At 36.4% G+C, this 6000-nt stretch overlaps 1 protein-coding gene across 1 annotated transcript in view; it reads left to right on the top strand.

The window, feature by feature from the left end:
• The first annotated feature begins 3072 nt into the window (after window positions 1–3072).
• The window catches only part of BEND2 (BEN domain containing 2), a 354255-nt gene continuing 351327 nt past the window's right edge, over window positions 3073–6000 (top strand). The window contains exon 1 of the mRNA XM_085622663.1: window positions 3073–3192. The gene's annotated coding sequence lies outside the window, so the exon portion shown is untranslated. The remainder of the gene's footprint in view (window positions 3193–6000) is intronic.

Below are 6000 nucleotides of genomic sequence, written 5' to 3'. Positions count from 1 at the left end.
AAACTCCTCTGAAAGACTGGAACATACACAGACCATATTCTCAACTGACCAAGCATTGCTACAAGTTCTAACTGACTTACGCCAGGAAAACGAACATATGGAAGAAGTGCCTTCTCCTACCCTGATAACAAACACTTTGACCACACAAGCTATTCAAAGCAAAAATACCCCCTTCAAAAAGAAATCCAAGTTCACTCCGATATTGATAAGAGATGGTATTGACATTTTCAGTGAAAATGTAACAAGTCAAATAAAACTGCTAAATCATAAAATCTCTAACCTAAGGAAGAAAATTACCAACAAAAATAGACAATACTATCAACTTATCAACAAATTACAAACGGACAACAATATCATTGTGAGAAATTCTGACAAAGGGGGCAATGTCGTTCTATGGGCAAGGAAGGACTATATGTTGGAAGCCCTGTCTCAACTTTATGACAGATCCTGCTATCGGCTCAGCAATTCAGTAGCCTTCAGGGAAACTGCCAATAACTTCTATACGAAGTTGGTGGCTTGGAAAAGCGCGGGATTGTTAACTATGGATGAATACCAGTTTATTAGAAATGATCATCCAACTATTCCCAACATTTACTTTATCCCCAAAATCCATAAAAATGCTTCCAAGCCACCCGGCAGGCCCATTATATCTGCAAGATCAAGTCTACTAGAGAATGCTTCCAAATACATAGACTTTTTTCTTCAAGAATGGGTACAAAGTTTATCATCATACATCAGGGATACTAGTGACTTTTTAGCTAAAATAAATGACTTTCAATGGAACCAACAATTTTATCTTTTAACGTTGGATGTATCCTCCCTATATACTTGCATTAATCACAAAGATGGCCTTCGTGCAGTGGAATTTTATCTTTATCAAAACAAGGCAACTTGCCCCCAACATAATGCTATGCTGTTAAATATGATCAGTTTTTGTCTAAATAACAATATTTTTCTATTTGACAAAATGTTCTATCAGCAAATGCGGGGCGTTGCCATGGGAGCCAGCTTCTCCCCCAGCTACGCCTGTTTATTTATGGGATGGTGGGAGGAGCTGGTCCTCAATGGCACACATCGAAGGAAGTTTGATGATCATGTGAAAATGTATTACAGATATATAGATGATTTATTTATTGTATGGGATGGATCAGAAGAGTCAGCAATGAATTTTGTCACCATGATTAATCAAAATGAAATTCATCTAAATTTTACTGCCACCATAAGCAATCAAAAAATCAATTTCCTTGATGTTGAGATCTATATTAACAATTGTAAATTGGAAACTAAGTTCTACAGAAAAGAAACTGCTGGTAATGCGGTATTGCACTTTTCCAGTTTTCATCCGCGGCATCTTGTACACAGCATCCCCTATGGAGAAATGCTGCGTTTAAAAAGAATCTGTAGCAATTAAAAATATCTGGTACAAGCTCAACAGCAAAGTAAAAGCAGATTTTTAGCTAGAGGATACCCCCTCAAAATAATACAAGAAGCAATCAATAAAACTCAAGATCTGGTCAGGAAAGAACTATTAGTGTCCAAAAAATCAAGAAAAGAGATACAAACTGAAAAGTCCAGTCCTGATGAGTTAAGACTCATCACTACCTACAGTGCCCCAGAAAAAACTATCAAAAAAATTGTTTATAAAAATTGGGCTCTTGTCAAAAATGATCCCATCATAGGTCATGAACTCCCTATAAAACCTAGCATTACCTATAAACGGGCACCTTCAATGTACAATAGTTTAGTCTAATGGATTTACTAAATGCAAAGTGTGCAAAGCATGGCAATATAGCATTAACAAAAAAAGTTATTTTACTGCCTTTAGTAAGCAAGAGATAAAAATCAACAAACCTTTGCATTGCAAAACAGAATTCGCGATATATGTTCTGAATGTACATGTCCATTAAAATACATAGGTAGTACCAAATTACCAGTTAACAAAAGAATCTTGCAACACATTAGGGCAATCAATAATAATGATCCCACTTATCCTGTCGCCAGGCACTTCTCAGAAGTCCACAACAACAATTTAAAAGACTTCTCATATTTTGTGATAGATGCCATACCCAAAACCAAGCGAGGGGGATACAGGGAATACTGGCTGAGAAGACTTGAAACTCGTTATATTCTCAATCTGGACAGTAAGTCTCCGGGAGGTCTCAACAATACGGAAGACTTATACACCTGTTTATAAAAATGATCTATTATAGTCTCAGAACTCTGCGCGTCCTTTTACCAATTGGCACTAATTACATTATATACCAACTTTTGATGGAAATCATTCTAGTCTAATGAACTATATATTTACGTCCCCCCCCTAATCAAGTTATTAGTGTTTTAAAGTACATAAATCTTGATAGTTAAATGTATGGGATACATTTCTCGACGTAAATACAGGCTGCTATGTCACTTAAAACCAGTTAACATAATGTTTTTTTAACACACTACACTTTAATATTTTAACACTTAAGGGTCTTTTTTATTTTTATTTATAGACTAATTGGACAGTAGGTTAATCTATTTATAATCAGCACATAGCACCTTTTGTTATTAAGGGTTACATACTCCTAATCAGGAACATTTGATCCTTGCACTCATGCCAGTAGAATTTCGCTCCTAAAAAATAAATTTAATTTGGATTAATCCTGACATTGTTTACATCATATGAATACTTATATATGAGCGGAATAAAATGATAATACAAAAAATATTTTTTAGATCACAATATTTGTTAATGTTTTTATAACATTTAAAAACGTTTTTAGATTATCTATTAGGACATTTTAAATATTTAGTGGCTTATTATATTTAAGGTTATTTATTTATTTATATGATAATATTTTTTAACCTTCAACATTAAATTGTGACAATTTTTATATTCGTTGTGAGTAAGCATTTGATCCTGTGATTATTAGTATTCATACATTTGCTAATTGAAACAAAAAAGTGAGCGACACTGGAAACCAATGAGAATATGTTTAACTTGTTTTCTATGTCTATTATGCACTAGCAGTCACGTGCAAAATTGTAGCGTTTTTAATGGTCTGTCAACATTGATGGCGTTGTCATGTGATCAAGGTCCTTCTTGGACCGAAACGCGTAATGCCCGACATTAAACAGCTATCGTAAGCACTAAAAATCGGGTCCGTGTCTGCTTGCCGAGAAAAGGAAAATTGACCGAAGGTTGTTTTGGTGAGAAGCAATTACTTTTATATATATATAAATATTTTGTGGATTTAAAACAGGATTCTTCGTTCCTGCTCGACGAAGCCGCCCTGCCAGGGTCTGTGGCTCTGTAAACGAAGAAAAAACTGTGGTTGATTTATTGAGAGGAGCCTGACCCGTCTGCCACCTTTTACAAATGAACACGGGATTGCACCCAGAAGAAATTTCAGAAAGGAGGTGGGCAAGGGATGCTTGCAGAATATTCCATTCTGCTGGCTGATGTTAATAGCATTTAAACACGCACTCCGAGAGTGCAATTGCATGAGGCAAGTCCATGGCACTGTTTTATTTTTAGCACACTTTTTTCTCACATGAGTAAAAGATTATAGACTGCAGTTTAGCAAAACATGAAAAAAAAACGCTTTAAAAAGAATGCAGTTTAAAGAACAATTTTGAAAGTGTGCTCATCAGAAACGGACACAGTAATTGGTGGACTACAACCAATCCGGTAGTCTGACACCTGCTTGGATGAAATGCATCCCTGTGATCAAGGCTTGAGAGAAAGCTGAAACGCGTAAGGACTATGGGCAAAGTGTTTATGGTAGACTGCCTGCCTGTCTCTGAAGTTTGAAATAAAGTGCTTGGAGCTGCTTTTTTCATCGGAGTCGTCGTATTTCTGTTTAGAAATATTTTGTGGATTTAAAACAGGATTCTTCGCTCCTGCTCGACAAAGCCGCCCTGCCAGGGTCTGTGGCTCTGTAAACGAAGAAAAAACTGTGGTTGATATATATATATATATATATATATATATATATATTATATATATATATATACATATTCAATGATCCTTGCCTTAACTCCTTCGTATTGCCGGAAAGCAAGAGCAGACCCAGATTCGTCGATAGTGATGTTTATTAGCTCACCACCATGTCGCCATGACGCGTTTCGGTCGGAAACTCCGACCTTGCTCACACAACATATATATATATATATATATATATATATATATATATATATATATATATATATATATATATATATATATATATTTATTTATTTATTTCACTGCAAAAACCATAGGTTTCAGGGACGTTATAGTTGGACATTTCACTCGTACAAAACCATAGAAATTCCCCCGTTATAGTTAGTTCAGCTAAGTATAACTCGCGCTCCCACAATGCACTGCTGATGATGTCACATATTACATTATTCATGACATGGTCAGTGACATCACTGATGACATCTCAAATGACATCACTGATGACATCATCCACATCAAAATCTGATGCACCTCCTCACACTCTAATATAACCTTTGATTATGGTAGTCTGTAAAATACAGACTGCCATTTTTGAAACCATCGACACGAATACCAGTTACTACATACGCACTCACTGATTCCTAGGTCTACACACACATCCACTCATTCACCCATACAATCACTCATACATACAGTCACTCATCAATACAGCACTATCATATGCACTCATACACCTATACAGACACTCACACACCACCACTCATCCATGAAGTTACTCACACACCTAATCAGTCATGCAAAGAATCAATCACACTCCCATTTCCTCACCTATACAGTTATACACACACCACCTCACTTATTCAAACATATACTAACACATACTTACTCTCTTATACAATCACTGATACAAGTACACACTCATCCATACAGCCACTCTCACAATCACTGACTCTCACGTATAGTCATTTATATACACCAACTCTCACATACACTACCTTTTACATATGTAGTTACTTGGACATGTACCACTGAGACATCCAATCTCTCACCAACACTCACCCATACAGGTGTTTCCATATGCCCTCTTGAACCCATACAACCAGTGAATCAACCACTCACACATCTATCCACAGAGTCACACACCTCCCACCCACCCACACACACACTCAGTGTCCCATACAAATACTCAGGCAACCAATCAATAACCCATATAGACACGCATGTAGCTAATGACCAACACATGCAGCAACTTACACAACAACAGACATACTGATACACACATTCAGACAGTTAAGGGCATATGTATCAACATCACCATTTGCGATTCTCAAATAGCGATTTTTAAAGAATCGCTATTTGAGAATTGCAAAACGGGATGTATTTAAAAAATTGCAAACTTTTTGCGATTTCTTAAAATTCCTTAATTGCGATTAGCAAATTGCAAAATCGCAATTAAGGAATACCTGCCCATTCATTTCTATGGGCCAGGAGACCCATAGGAATGAATGGGAAGTAATTCTCAAATAGCGAATCGCAATTTGCTAATCGCAATTTGAGAATAATTTCAAAGGTGCAAGGGTGTAATGATGACACCCTGATGCACCCCTGAAATTAACATGTGTGTGCATGTGTGTGCATATGGCGCACATACATGCCCTAAGGGCATGTATGAGCGCCACGTGGCACTTTGTAAAATTCAAAAAAGTGCTTTTTGAAAGGAAATCGCAAATTACCACCAACTGGAAGTTGGTGGTAATTTACGATTTCTTAAGGATAATTCGCACAACTTGGGTACTTTTTACATATCATTTAAGAAATCGCAACTTGCAATTTCTTAAATGCTTACGCAAAATTAAGAAATCGCTAAATTAGCAATTCCTTAATTTTGCGATGGGATTTGCCTCATACATCCCGATTACCGATTTTTTAATCGCAAACGCTGTTATTTTGCGAATCGCAGTGTTTGCGATTAAAAATTCGTTTGATACATATGCCCCTTAGTCACTAACCCATGCATTTAGTAAGACACATTTAATCACTCACTTATACAGTCAGTCACGCACCTACTAAATCCT

The sequence above is a fragment of the Triturus cristatus genome, chromosome 8 (genome assembly GCF_964204655.1).
Source record: "Triturus cristatus chromosome 8, aTriCri1.1, whole genome shotgun sequence".
NCBI classification, from domain to species: domain Eukaryota; kingdom Metazoa; phylum Chordata; class Amphibia; order Caudata; family Salamandridae; genus Triturus; species Triturus cristatus.
This window is presented reverse-complemented; position numbering and strand designations above follow the sequence as displayed.